Genomic DNA, 14,641 nt, shown 5'->3' on the forward strand with positions numbered 1-14,641 from the left:
AGATCTATGAGGAAAGATGAAGTGCATGTCACTAGACATATTCTAGGTGCAAATTCAGCATCAATATGTCAACAATAACAACAAGCTGTTATACTCTCTCATCAATAGTTATGTATTTAATATTCATAATAATAATATACGCCTGCAGTTTAACTGGTTGAAATATAATCTAACAAGTTAGTGCTTTTTTTAAATCATTCTTTCTTTATATTTAAATAGGATCAGACTTTATTGATCCCCAGAAGGAGAATCAAGTATTACAGATAACAACCAGGTCAGTAAGTTCGCTTAAATTATAGATTTGAAGTTCTAAATTATAGCTTATGTTGCAATGTTTGTACTTCATAAATCCATCATGCAGAGTCCTTCTGGTACCTCACAAGGTCAAACCGAGGGGTCGTGAGATGACGACGGGAGGAACAAATATATACACAACTATAAATAAAGTTACGCTTATTTATTTTTCACAAATTTTTATTTTTTACCATAACTCATCAGGCTCATATCGCTCATAGACACCTGCATTGTGTGACCACACAGAGAAATGAAGCCACATGGTTCTTCAGAGTGATGCCATAGAAGAACCATATCTGGTTCCACGAAGAACATTTCAAACCAGGGTTCTTTAAAGAACCATTTCCTTCAATAGTTCTTCAAAGAACCTATATAGGTGTCTCAAAAGAACCTTTAAAGAATGGTTCTTTAAGGCACCATTTCTGGTTCCACTAAGAACCTTTCAAACCAGGGTTCTTTGAAGAACCATTTCCTTAAATAGTTCTTCAAAGAACATATTAAGGTATCTCAAAGAACCTTAAAAATGATTCTTTAAGGCACCATATCTGGTTCCACTAAGAACCTTTCAAACCAGGGTTCTTTAAAGAACCATTTCCTTAAATTCCTCTTCAAAGAATCTATAAAGGTATCTCAAAGAACCTTAAAAATGGTTCTTTAATGCACCATTTCTGGTTCCACTAAGAACCTTTCAAACCAGGGTTCTTTGAAGAACCATTTCCTGAAATAGTTCTTCAAAGAACCTATAAAGGTGTCTCAAAAGAACCTTTAAAAAATGGTTCTTTAAGGCACCATTTCTGGTTCCACAAAGAACCTTTCAAACCAGGGTTCCGTAAAGAACCATTTCTTGAAAGACTTCTTCAAAGAACCTATGATGGCGCCTCAAATGAAAAAATGGTTCTTCAGTAGGTGATGGTTGTTCGTAGAACCACAAAGCCTTTTAAAGAACCATTTAAGAAACTTTATTCGTTGTGTCCGTGATGCTGGATACCAAATGTAGTTCATTAGGAACTTTTTGTAACGTGAAACAATTATTTTAAGTCTCTAAATCATCAAACAAACACAGCGGCATTCGTCAGCTTTCAAAACAAGACTTTTAAAAAAATTACTCCTCTATATACTCTTATATTTAAAATAAAATAAAATACTTTGAAGGAGTTTTCAGGACGGGTGTTGAACGTCATGACAACCATAAACCCAAAGTCATAAAAACAAATGCATAAGGATCCAGTGTGATGAACGTGCACCGGAGTTTAGCAACGGCTGCTAATTGGCACGCAAGCTAACGGGACCTGTTGTAGCCGCGCTTGTAATTATATGTTTAACTTGTTTTGTGAGGCGTTTACATGGTTCCGTTAGCTCCTCAGTGCTACGATGTTATTGCTGTAATATATCCCCGCTAACTCTCTGAAAGTGGCTAGTTTTGCTTCATCAGTTCAACTGCACACACACACACGCACACACACACACGCTGCATAATGCAGAACAACTCCACGGAGAGCCTCGAGTTGTGAACCCAATTTTGCGGACACCCTAATTTAAAGGACGGGGAGACGGCACGACGTGATTCCGTGGGACTTCATTCTGCTTGTTGTGGAAATTACTTTGGAGGCAGAGGGCATTGTGGGAAATAATAGTCTAGTGAGAGAGAAAAAATAAATAAATAAATAAAGCGTTGAACAGAACTGATCTCTCTTTTAGGGTCAGTGGTCTAAACGGGCCTTCCGGGTCCCTGTGACATGGATCGGGGGCACGAACGTATATATATATATATATATTTATTTATTTATATATATATATGTATATATATTTATTTATATATATATGTTTATATATATATACATTTATATTTATATATATTTATATATATATATGTATATCTGCTGATTACATCTAGAGGAAAAAATAAATAATGCAAATAATAAATGTATGAGCAAACGTGCTTGTTTTTTTGCTTGATTAATTATGCCGTTTAATTCCAGATCCACCACGCCGCTCCGCCGTATAATTTCCCAGTGGTCTTTGGCTGTTTCTTCTCTCGCATGCGCTTCTCTTTTCTTTTTTTCTTCTTCTTCTCTCTCCTCATTGCAAAATGAATCATGGATCCGACCGTCTGCACCCGGGGGAGAGCGGCGAGCTGGCGAACGGGCTTGACCAATCACGTCAAGTTACGAGACGACGACCCATTTGTGGTCCCGAAGAAAATGGAAAGAAAATGGAAAGTAAGGAAGCAAAAAAAAAAAAAAACTTCATCTGTGTTTATCTATCTTGTTTTCTCTCGACATCAAATTCCCTCTTTGCTCTCCGCAGTTTATCCGAATCAAACCGGCCGGTGTTTTTCCTGAGTGGGTGGCTGAGTCTCTATAGGACCACGACCGCTCCTCTCTCCCCAGCCTGACCCATCCTCTCTCAGCCTCCTGACAGTTCCAGGTTAGCCTCACTCTCTCTCTCTCTCTCTCTCTCTCCTCCCTCCTCTTTTCTCTCCTCCAGCTTTTCCTCTCCAGATCTCTTAGGGTCCCTCCACTGAGAATACTCCTCAGATCCAGGCCTCTGAGCCCCAAAGCCGGCCCTAATCCTCCGCATCGATCGCCCTGAGAATCTCCTCCCCGGCACAGCGGGGCCCGGCTCACACTTCGCGACCCCGAACAGCACTTCTGTCAAAGAGCCAAAGAAAAAGAGGGTCAGGCGCATTACCTGCCTCCTCACATGATGGGATATTATTATATCTATACGTGTCGGATCGCGGTGCTTAGAGCAGGCCGATGTTTCTGTGAGTCTGACTTGGCTTCATGAACATCTCTCTGGTTCAAAGATGATCCATCTGTCAACATAGTGACACAACCAGCCTCCGTCTCTTCGCCATTGCATTCCTCACCAAAACATCCATCTCCTGAGTAAGTCATGGAAGTTGGTGCACGGTACAAAACTCTGCCGGAAGATGAGAAAACATCACGACCAGCGTCCTCCTGGGAAAGTCCGTCCGACGCGTAAACGTAGTTCTTCATCATTTATTTACGCGCCGAGCTTCCTCCGCACTCCGCCGCGCGTGTCGAGGTCTGCCAGAGGTATTTCTTCCTGTACCTTCTGTGTGTGTGTGTGTGTGTGTGTGTGTCCATATCCACGATGATTAAACCCTCGCACACTTTTATCAACACATTTCGCCGTGTGGTCAACCGGAGGGGCGGGGTGGAAATCTGGACCGTTTGGCCTCGTTAAAAAAATGCGACTCTGCGGACCGGTTAGAGAGCGTCTCTGTCAATACTGGCATGTCAGAGCCAGGACAGATGGTCATGTATCAACACTCTGTTGAAACGGGGCTCCGAGCCACGGCGCCTCATCGGCCCCAGAGATGTGTTTGGCAAAATCGGTTTCCAGCCCTTCTCGGGGTAAATTAAACCAATTTGTTTGTCACACTATCTTGCAGGATGCATCTTTTTATCCGCACATGGAATTCATTACGACAGATGAATTCAATTTGTATATATGTACCTTTGTTCCCCTCCTCTCTGTGGGGTGAGGAGGTGAGTCGACTCACCTCCTCACCCCACAGAGAGGAGGGGCTGGGTAGTCGTGTGTCACTCTTTTCCTCTCACCCCGTTCCTTCCCTGCCCATTCCTCATGCCTCCTTCCTTCCTCCCTCCCTCCACTCCTCCTCCCTCCCTCCCTCCCTCCCTCCTTCCTCCCTCCACTCCTCCTCCCTCCCTCCTACTCCTCCCTCCCTCCACTCCTCCTTCCTCCCTCCACTCCTGCTCTCTTCCTGTTTCACCCCTCGCTCTGCCTGCTCTCCTCTTGTCCGCTCCCTCCCTCCCTCCCTCCTTTCTCCCTCCACTCCTCCTCCCTCCACTCCTCCCTCCACTCCTCCTCCTCCCTCCCTCCCTCCCTCCTTCCTCCCTCCACTCCTCCTCCCTCCCTCCCTCCCTCCTCCCTCCTTCCTCCCTCCACTCCTCCTCTCTTCCCGTTTCACCCCTCGCTCTGCCTGCTCTCCTCTTGTCCGCTCGCTCCCTCCCTACCTCCCTCCCTCCCTCCTTTCTCCCTCCACTCCTCCTCCCTCCCACCTTCCTCCCTCCACTCCTCCTCCTCCTCCTCCCTCCACTCCTCCTCCTCCCTCCCTCCTTTCTCCCTCCACTCCTCCTCCCTCCTCCTCCTCCCTCCTCCTCCCTCCCTCCTCCTCCCTCCACTCCTCCTCCCTCCCTCCCTCCTTCCTCCCTCCACTCCTCCTCTCTTCCCGTTTCACCCCTCGCTCTGCCTGCTCTCCTCTTGTCCTCTCCCTCCCTCCCTCCCTCCCTCCTCCCCGTCTCTTTCTCTTTATTAATTTATTTGGGTTGTTATTCTCCTTGCCTGGCTCTGCTAATGAAGGCAGGATGCAGATGAGGGCGAAGGTCGTCTCCGTAGCGATCGACCCCGCCGCCCCGCAGTATGGCACTCTGACTGGCACAGGTCAGTGGCAGCTGTCAATCAAAACACACACACACACACACACACACACACACACACACGTGCACCTAAACACATGCACTCACACACTATTACTAGAATGTATTCATACACAAAGCTGTAAGCTTATTATAATTATTAATTTTTAATTAGCCGTGCAAATTCAGAGGCTTTGGAGCATAAACTTTGACGGTTTCTTGTAGCGCTTTTGGTTTATCACCCCGTATAATTAAGCAGTCGGTAACAAGCGACCTCATCGTAGTTTGTGCATGTCTGTGAGACATTTTTGTCTCTTATATTTTTGCAAACTGTCAATAATTTAACAAGGAAAAAAACAAGATTAAGAAGTAAAAGTCAATTTTTTTAAATGGAGTTTATTAGGTAAACCTAGTCAGAGACAGGGCGATGAATATATAACTTTTATAATTGAAAAACAACACTTCAAACTAAAGCCTGAACAACTAGTGACACAATCAACAATTCTCGAAACAACAACAACAACATTATAACCTTTATGTAAGCAGCGGTGTTGGACTGCAACAGTTTAAATAATAAAATAAAGTGTAAGTATTGATGTTCTGTCCGCCGGTCGCTCCGCAGCTTCAACAATTAAGACGTTTGTGGTTTTGAGGAAATACACATCGTCTTGACTCCGCTGACCTTTTTTAATCGAGGGCAATCATCAGGTCATGAATTGTCCAAAAAATTCTATTTATTTATTTCCTCACTGATGTGAGGAGAGGAACCCGGAGAACGTCCTTCCTTGTGAAGCGCGCTGACGTCTCAAAGCCTCGCTGTGCCTCGCCTCCTCCTCTGAGCCAATAAGGATGCTGTGTTTGCTCCCTTCTCTGGTTAATCATGTCGTGACTCTTTTGTGTGTGTGTGTGTGTGTGTGTGGGGGGGTCCTGACCCCCCAAGATGGAACCGCCGCCAAATAGAACATCAAATGTGACCGACGCGCATCACCCCAACACATAGACTCACAAATACACTGTTTCTCTTCACACACAATTACATGTGTGCGTGTCCACAGGTTGAAGTGTGAGCAAAGTGACCCCTCCACACACACACACACACACACACACGTCTATCATTGGCCTCGACACGGGGGAAGACCTCTGAATGGCTGCTCCCTGCGTCCTCTATCCCACTTCTTGTAGTGTTTATAACCTCTGCTCTTCATCACAGCATGTAGAGAGAGAGAGAGAGAGAGAGTCTGTGTGTGTGTGTGTGTGTGTGTGCTACAGACTTCTTGTATGCATGTCGAATTTCTTCATGGTTATTGCTGTGGGTTCAGCCATGTTCTTGAGAGTTCACCTGCATCTCAGCAGACACACACACACACACACAGGCGAGTATCTCTATTAGCGGTATGGTAGTGTTAACAGTGTTATGCCATGCGTGAACCTCCTCCACCTTTCCCTCATATCTATGCAAAGCTGGGGTCCTGTCAATCAGTCACCTTGGTGACACGGAGCCCCACCTCCCCAATTAGAGCTGACAGGGCAGGATTAGGAGGGGGGCGGGCCCCCGCCGACCTGCCTACGTGTCAATCACGCGCCGGGCATCCACGCGCCTGTTTACTGTCAGATCCCATCTCCGTCTGTCAGACGGCACGGCAGCCGTCGCCCAGGGAGGAGGAGGAGGAGGAGGAGGGGAGGGGGGAGGAGGGGGAGATCTGATCAGAATTAACTCTGCTTCTCCCCACAGGCCGGCCGTGCTTTTAATTCATGAAAGGGATGAGAGGAAAGTGGGAAGAGAGAGAGTGATAGAGGGAGGAGAGCATTTAAAACCCAGAGCAGGGCCGTCTTTAGAAGTTTTCAGAGTGATGTTTCTTCTCTCCCTGACAATCACTTTTCTTCTCCCACTGACTCCCTCTCTCCCTCTCTCTCTCACTTCTTTCGAAGGTGGGACTCACGCTGCCTTAAAGCTGCTCCGGATTTATCATCAGCCTTCTTCCTTCTCTCTGAAGTTGTTATTTGACCCCTGTTTTTTATTTTTTTATTTTTTTAAAGTCGCACAAATGTGTATTAGTGTTTTTTTGGAGTTCGAGAGTTAAGGTCAATTTATTTAGTTCTGCACATGCTCATGCAAATTAGTGTCTGCTGCGGTACGCGTCTGGGGATGAGCGCCCTACAGTACGTGAATACATAATCTGCTACGCTCCTCAGACTGTGTGCTGGAAAGTGTACACAATGCTTGTGTGTGTGTGTGTGTGTGTGTGTGTGTGTGTGTGTGTGTGTATGTACGTTTCTTCTTTTTTAGGGTCTCTGGTGGTGGTTTGACCCCCCGGTGCCCCGACTCTAATTCTTTAGCAAATGAGGGCTGTGAGGGGCTGAAGGGGGTGTTTGGAGGTCAGTTATTAGAGGTCAAGGTCGCAGGGTCATGAAGGATGAAGAAGATGGAAACGATTGTGGAACAAAATAAAAGGATATTGTCAGCATCGTGTTGGCGACCAGCGGTCATATGCGATGTCTCATTATTCCACCGAGGAGCTCATGTTTTTTAGTTGCAGGATGAAAACTTTAACCAATGTAATAGTCCAAAACTTGTTTTTTTATTAACCACTTTACCTATTTTCTTAGATTCCGTGCATGGCCAAAACCATGTTTGTTTCATCCAATTATGAATCCATAATAAATAAATAAAATAGTGTATTTGGATGAAGTTTTGTCGACATGGTTTACGTTATTTTGACTGAGCCTTGAACGCATCGTCTGTGAGGGCATGTGACGGCTTATCATCCGTAGGCGGAGCTACAGGAAATCATACATTCAATTATCCATAACCCACGAGTTTCATTTGACAAAATTCTTCTTTTTTTTGTTCACAAAACCAAAACATCCTCCGAGTTTCAGGCGGTTCGCTCAAATGAATCTGTTCATGAGTTCCATCAACTCCCGAGTAGCTTCACGTGTCTCTATGTTCACCAGCTCGTCGCTGACTCAGCTGCCTTTTATTACCAGAAATTATGCTTATGAGAGCAGTGAGGGAGAATCAAAACAATAACATTGCTGGCGGGACTCTTAACTAACAGCTGAAACTTTCTATGAAGATCTGTAAAGCCGAGGTTTGAAAATCAAGTGATGGTTCTCCATCATTTTATGCAACTCGGTTCTCATCGTCATTTGATACGTTGTCATAAAGTAGTAATAACTGCGTTTAAAGGGCGACGTTTATCAGAATATCTAATTGAGTTCAGATCCAGATGCACATTACAAAATTAATGAATGAGTTTATTTATTTCGATCAGCAAAATATACAACCACCAGGAATTAAAAAAAAAGAAGAAGATACATGTGGCTGACCGAAAGGGTTAAGGCCGAAGCTGTCTAGCTTAGAAGTGCCCTCACCTATAATTGCTTGAAAAACTTTTTCCGAAGAGCCTTATTTATAAAACAAAAACAAACAAAAACATAACAAACTAGAAGGGGCACTCGGTAGAGCGCATACCTTCGCATATCACAAGATTGGGCATTGAATTATGAACATATTGGCATTAGTTGCATGCCAATTGGATACAAATTGACCACGCTATGGTAAAAAGAAGATTTTGACCTTTTCATGACCTTGACCTTTGACCCGATTGATCCCAAAATCTAATCAAATGGTCCCCGGATAATAACCAATCATCCCACCAAATTTCATGCGATTCGGTTTAAAACTTTTTTTGTTATGCGAGTAACACGCATACAAATAAATAAATAAATACACGGCGATCAAAACATAACCTTCCGCATTTTCAATGCGAAGGTAACAAACCAGTAATTCCAGCATCTGTCCCCATAAACCCAAACACTTTTACTTCTTATGCTTCATCAATACCGTCAGGTCGATACCTTTTTAAAACCTTCAGTGTTCTCATAGGGTTCCATATTTTGGGGGCATTTCGTGAAGCCTTCACGGAGGTCAGAGCTCCCTGAGTTTCTTGTTATGCTTCCTCAGTCTCTCTTTTTAATAAATCTTTGTTTTGAATGAAGTCAGTGAATCGTCTCTCGGCCTTCACGCTGCTGACACGGCATTCCTGCTGATGGCTGTATGCTCCCAGAATTTGTTGGTACCGGGCATATGTGGGTTGAACATGTTATTGCTCGTGTGTGTGTGTGTGTGTGCGTTAGAGGTGCGTGGCGGGGTTGTGTCTGAGACGCAGCTCAGGTGTCTGTTGAACGACCTCGCTGCAGGGAAGAGGCTATCGGGCTGAGAGGGAGGCTATCATGTTAATTACTTTACACACACCCCGCCAGCCAAGCGTGCAACACAACTGCTGAGCACACACACACACACACACACACACAATCAGCCGTCTTTCATTCTGTCGTTTTTCTGTCTCCCCCTCTCGCCGTTTGAAGGCCTTGGACATCAATTCCCTTTTGCTTTCAAGAAAGATTGTTTTATATTCAAATCGATTCAAGTTCGTCCCGTGGAAATTAATTGACATTCATTCGATGATTTTTCGAATTCCCTCCGAGGGCCGTTCTTTTGTTTCGGCCTGTCAGCGAGCCTTGCGAGTGAGATCGGCCTAAATGTTTTGTCATTCTCGCACTCCAGGGTTTAGCCCGCTCCCAAAAGCGTGAGCCCGAGGTCGGCTTAACCTCCCTCGCAATCTCGTCTCCCGTCGTCTTTGCTGCTCGTGAAAAGGGGAGGGGGGGGGGGGGGTACAGATTCATGATCAGAAACTCGGGTGAAGCTCATTCATTTCGTGGGCCGGCCCCCGCGTGGTCTCCTGAGGAGGATGTGTGTGTGTGTGGTTTTTTTTCTTTTTTCTTTTCAGAATCACATGACAGTGGAGTTTTTGAAACGGTGGGGTCCGGCGTGTTCTCTCTCTCTCTCTCTCTCCGGCCCGGGGAAACGGAGGAGCGTGATTGGCCGGGGCAGGTTGATGCCTTTAGTTAAATGATGCTGGCACGCAGAGGGATTGCTTTGGGAAGTTGTCATCCATCATGATTTTGGAATGACTCAAAGCAGCACTCTGCTTTTTGGGGGTTATGGTCTGGGATCCAAGATTGATGTGAAGTGGATGTGTGTGTGTGTGTGTGTGTGTGTGTGTGTGTGTGTGTGTGTGTGTGTGTGTGAGGAGTGGAAAAAGAGACTGTGTATTTGTGTGCTAAAAATAAGTCAGGCTGCTAGGTAAACCGTTCTTCTGGAGAAGTGTCTGAGGGGAACTCCACTGATTTAAAGTTACCGGAAATCAGATCACGAGGATCAACGTAGAATTTTGTGAAGAAGAAAAAAGACGTTTATCTTTGAAAGGGCTCCGGTTCCTCGCATGTGTTTGCCTCCCGTTCTGTACGCGAGCGCCTGGATGCACCCCCCTGTGTGTGCGCGTGTGTGTGTGTGTGTGTTTGCACTATTGTATTTCTTTAAGCCGAAGCATTTTTTCCGTCTTTGCCTTTCCTCCCTCGCCCTTTTTTCTCTCCTCCTTTTCTTCCAGGTTCAAGTCTCACTTAAGTTAATTCTTCAATTAGCGCGATCCCGATTCTCCACGAGAGATCATGGAGAAGGAGAGCCCCGCGAATCAATGTCCAATTAGCAACGGCTCCCTTGACCCAGAGGAAGGGGGGGGGGGGGCGTCCTCTGTGGTCATCTTCGGGTCGGGGTGGGGGTCTGGAGTTTAAAGGTAGAGGTTGAGAGGAGAAAAAGATTAGCCACACAAAAGGAGGCAAGAAAGAGAGAGAGAGAGACGAAAAAGTGGGCGAGAAGAAAGCCCTTCGAGGTCTGCAAGGGGGTGGAGGTGAGGACGGAGCACCGGGGTGTGTGTGTGTGTGTGTGTGTAGGGGGGGGGGGGTAGATGTTAGATGCTCAATCAAGCGGCGTGAGGACAGTGTAATTAATCCATTGAAGATGTCTGATTGCAGATGACTTTGGGAATACCAGAGTGGTGGCCGGGCCCGGGGGGTGGGGGGTGGGGGTAAAAGGGGGAGGGCAGGAACAAGATGGATGCAGGGGATGCGGGAGGGGGGGGGGGGAGTGGAAAAAATGCGGAAGGGCAAACGGACGGAGGGAGAGAGAGTGAGATTAATTGAGACAAGGGAGATACAGTAGCTTTTTAAATGAGAAGGATGAGTTTCGGTGACAACGTAAGAAAAGAAGAAGAAGAAGAAGAAGAAGAGGAAGAACAACAAAAACGAGAGAATTGATCACGTCGGGGTCGGGTCGAACCATCACTCACAGCGCTGTCGGCATAAAGACCTCCACCAGATGTCACATGTATGTAGAGAAAGAAGCGAGGCTGGCTGGCTCCTCCCACTCGCTGCTGAAACAGTCTCTCCCCGAGACAAACGAGTGTGTCCCCCCGTTCTAATGCTAATGCACTTTTTAAAGCACTATTGGCCCGGCCGAGTTTTTGCTTTTATTTAATGGACTATTAATTTGTTTGAATGCATTTAGTCTCCGTGGCTTCGCCGCAGAGTTTGCGGGGCTTGAGCTCGGCATCCGAACGCCACATGATTTACTTCACCCCCGCAGCTGTCTGAGGGCCGAGCCTTTTATAATCTAATTCAATTTGATAAAGTAAAGAATGCTCATCGGAGTGTAATGCGGAGCACTTGTCGTACTAATATGGTAATTTTTGTTCCATCGTGATCGAATGTTTTTTTGTTTGTTATTCTCTTGTATTTCGTGTCCGATGTGTTTTTAAGTCGCATTTGGTTTGTTCTGCGTTTTGATAGAAAGTGTGCAGCGTGTTCAGGGAGAGAGGCGTGACAGTAACCCACGCTGGATATTCACAAGGCGCATTCGGCTATGAAATGATGACAAAAGTCGAATTCTCTTCAGAGTTTGGACACAGACGAGTCGAGAGGAGCTGGACACTTGGAGTCAAATGGGTGCAAACCCCGGTACAAGCAGTCTGGCTCTGCACTGGGTTCATTTTATATATTGTTTCTATTTTATTTCTTTTTCAATTCAGTTTATTTTGTATCGCCCGATATCACAAATTATAAATTTCCCTCAGCGGGCTTTACAACCTGTACACATACGACATCCCTGACCTTTGACCTCACATCGGATCAGGAAAAACTCCCAAGAAATATATTTAAAAAAACTTTCACGAGGGAAAAAAGGTGAAGAACCCTTCAGGAGAGCAACAGAGGAGGATCCCTCTCCAGGATGGACAGAAGCAATAGATGTCATGTGACCAGAATGAAGCGTTACAGAGTTACATGAACACATTCAATGAATACGACAGAATGTGTGAATAGTTCGTCGGCATGGACCACGAACTAGACCTCCGTGATCCATGAGGCAGATGGAGGTAGAGAGGAGGGGGGGGGCATCATCAGGGCCATGGCAGGAGGCATCAGACACAGCCAGGTCCGATGGACCCTCTGAGACGTGGAGTCACAAGTTAATATTGTGCAATGGAGAGATGTAAATTCATCCAGAAGAGAGAGAGAAGAGGAGATAGGTGCTCATGTTGTGTGTGTGTGTGTGTGTTTTATGTCTGTGTCTTTCACTGTTGTTGTTGTTGTTGTTGTTAAGCACCCTGTGACGTCTGCTCAGGAAGCTGCTGTTTCTGAACTTTACTCTATATTTATTTTTTTTTTAATCCGACGGTCTCACTGCGATTACGATCTTATTTAAAAGACTCGAGGAACCAGAAACCATCAATCTGGAAACGATGACTCGGAATGAAGCCGCCTTCAACTTTAATCTGAGTGTTTGGATTCCTATCGGACGGACAGCGCATGTAATATAGATGAAATCCTCTTGTGGGCATTTGGTGTCCAAGCCTCCGTAGTCAATGGCAACCCGTCGACCTCAGATACTTGGTGTCATCCTCGGAGCTCCACTGGGTCTGTACTGGGACCAGTTTGTGCTCCAGCAGGTGGCCAACAATATAATCAATAATATCCCACTGTTTGCTCCTCACAACTTTATATTCTTTGTCCTGCTGTATTGTCCTAAAAAACAGTAATTATTCCTAGACTGTTCATATGGATGTAAACAACATTGAAAACTATGTTTTCTATTTTCTTCTTCAAATCGTTGCACAGCACGGGGGAGAAGAAATTGAAATCTCATTTTGGTTTGGCGAGCATTTTTTCCTTCTAGTATTCATTTGCAGACGGACTTATATTTAATTATTAATGCCAACAAAAAAAAGCAACCTTTTAATGCATTCAATGAATAATTGAAAAAAAAGGAGAACATGATACCATTTAATGGGTTGCTCTTCGTGTATCTGCATGCGTGGAACGGTCACGGCTTGTGTTTATGAAAATCGCCATGGCAACAGAGGGAGATTTGCACCGTCGCTGACATCCTGAAATCAAATGTACTTATTTAGTTGAACTCGACCGTTATATATTTATAAATCTATAATGGTGGCTTCAGAGAAAAAAGTGCAAACTCATGCCCGCCGACATGGCGGTCGACTCCGTGGCCTCGTGACTCCCTTCGTGTCTCCGTTCCCCGTTTCCCTCGATCGTGACCGGTGTACATTTTTTCCTCGGCGAGACACCGAGGGGTTTTGAGACGGCGAGGCCCCCGAAACGAGGGCAACAAAAAAAATGTATAAACGAGCGGAAAAGGAAAGATACACGGAAAACGATGACGGTTGTGAGATGGAGCGACGGCGAGACACGGGACGACCGGCGGGAGGAAAACGGGTCCAGAGTTGTAGAAAACACGGTGACAGGCCAGTGGCAGAGTGGAGGGAGGAATGTAACAGACAGAGCGAGGGAGAGAGAGAGAGAGAGAGACAGAGCGAGAGATAGACAGTGACAGAGGGAGAGATAGACGAGCTGTGTGAGGATGCAGAGAGTGTCCCCCTCTCTGGCTGCTGCCAGAGGCAAACAGACAGCCGCTCTGCTGGAGGAATGCTAATGCAACAAGCTGCTGCTCGCTTGTCTTCCCCCCCGCCTCTCTTCTTCTTCTTCTTCTTCTTCTTCTTCTTTAACTATCCTCCGTGCAGAAAAGTTGAGACACTATAGACAACGACCATCGGACTTTGATAATGGAGAGACCCCGGCACTTTCATATGTTGGTGTTATTCTCTCTTTGCAGGGGTGTGTGTGTGTGTGTGTGTGTGGGGGGGGGGGGGTATTTGAATGGGAGATTAGTTGTGTGTGTGTGTGAATGTGTGTGTTGAGGGGGAATCTTAGCCGAGTTGTTATTCGACATCCCCCCCCCCTCCCCTCCACTCCCTCAAACCATCAACCTTATACCGACAACATGTTTGTCTGCAGCTCAGTAGCCATGGTTACCGCGGTGTCAGTAGGGGAGGAGGAGGAGGGGGGGGGGGTGTCAGGGGCCAATAGCAGGTCAGTCCCGTCGACCTCTCTGTCTGTGTCACAGTCGGCTGACCTCTGACCCCTCCCCCTCTCCCTCCAGGCCCCCCCCCCCCCAAAAAGAGAGACACAAAGCAGTTGTTGTTGTTGTTGTTGATTTTTTCTTTTCCGGGCCACGGTAAATGCCTCCCGGCTTTATCGCGCCGCCGTCATTGTTCACTTCCATCACTCGAGACGCTCGCCTCGCATCGGGGGGAAAAACGTCGGCGAGTGAAAAACGCCGGTTTTGTTTTTCCCCCTCCGGAGCGCCGGACACATTTTTTTTTTCCCCGCGGTGGAGACAGTCATCCGTTCTGTCTCGACGTCAGGCAGGACGTAACCTTGAGTGGAGAGAGACTCCCCCCCCCCGCCCGGTGTCTGTCTGTCTGTCTGTGTGCACGGAGATGGCAGCTTCTGAGAAATGGTGGCAAACTCTGAAGTGTGATCCATTTAGATAGTGGCGAGGTTCTCTCCCTGCACACACACACACATGCGCACACATACACACTGAGGCTAAACACACACCACACAACAAACAAACACACAAACCCCAGTGTGCACGCAGACACAAAGAAACAGATATTTCTTCACACACACACACTCACACACACACACACACACACACACAAGGCAGTCTCTTGACGTAC

The 14,641-nt window shown here is 46.3% G+C and overlaps 1 protein-coding gene across 2 annotated transcripts in view; it reads left to right on the forward strand.

The window, feature by feature from the left end:
- Positions 1-2,179: 2,179 nt before the first annotated feature.
- npas1 (neuronal PAS domain protein 1) overlaps positions 2,180-14,641 on the forward strand; it is a 63,325-nt gene continuing 50,863 nt past the window's right edge. The window contains exons 1-3 of one of the 2 annotated variants that reach the window (XM_056441920.1): positions 2,180-2,513; positions 2,602-2,721; positions 4,648-4,728. The gene's annotated coding sequence lies outside the window, so the exon portion shown is untranslated. The remainder of the gene's footprint in view (positions 2,514-2,601; positions 2,722-4,647; positions 4,729-14,641) is intronic. The other variant, XM_056441921.1, reaches the window with a different exon arrangement.

The sequence above is a fragment of the Pseudoliparis swirei genome, chromosome 20 (genome assembly GCF_029220125.1).
Source record: "Pseudoliparis swirei isolate HS2019 ecotype Mariana Trench chromosome 20, NWPU_hadal_v1, whole genome shotgun sequence".
NCBI classification, from domain to species: Eukaryota; Metazoa; Chordata; class Actinopteri; order Perciformes; family Liparidae; genus Pseudoliparis; species Pseudoliparis swirei.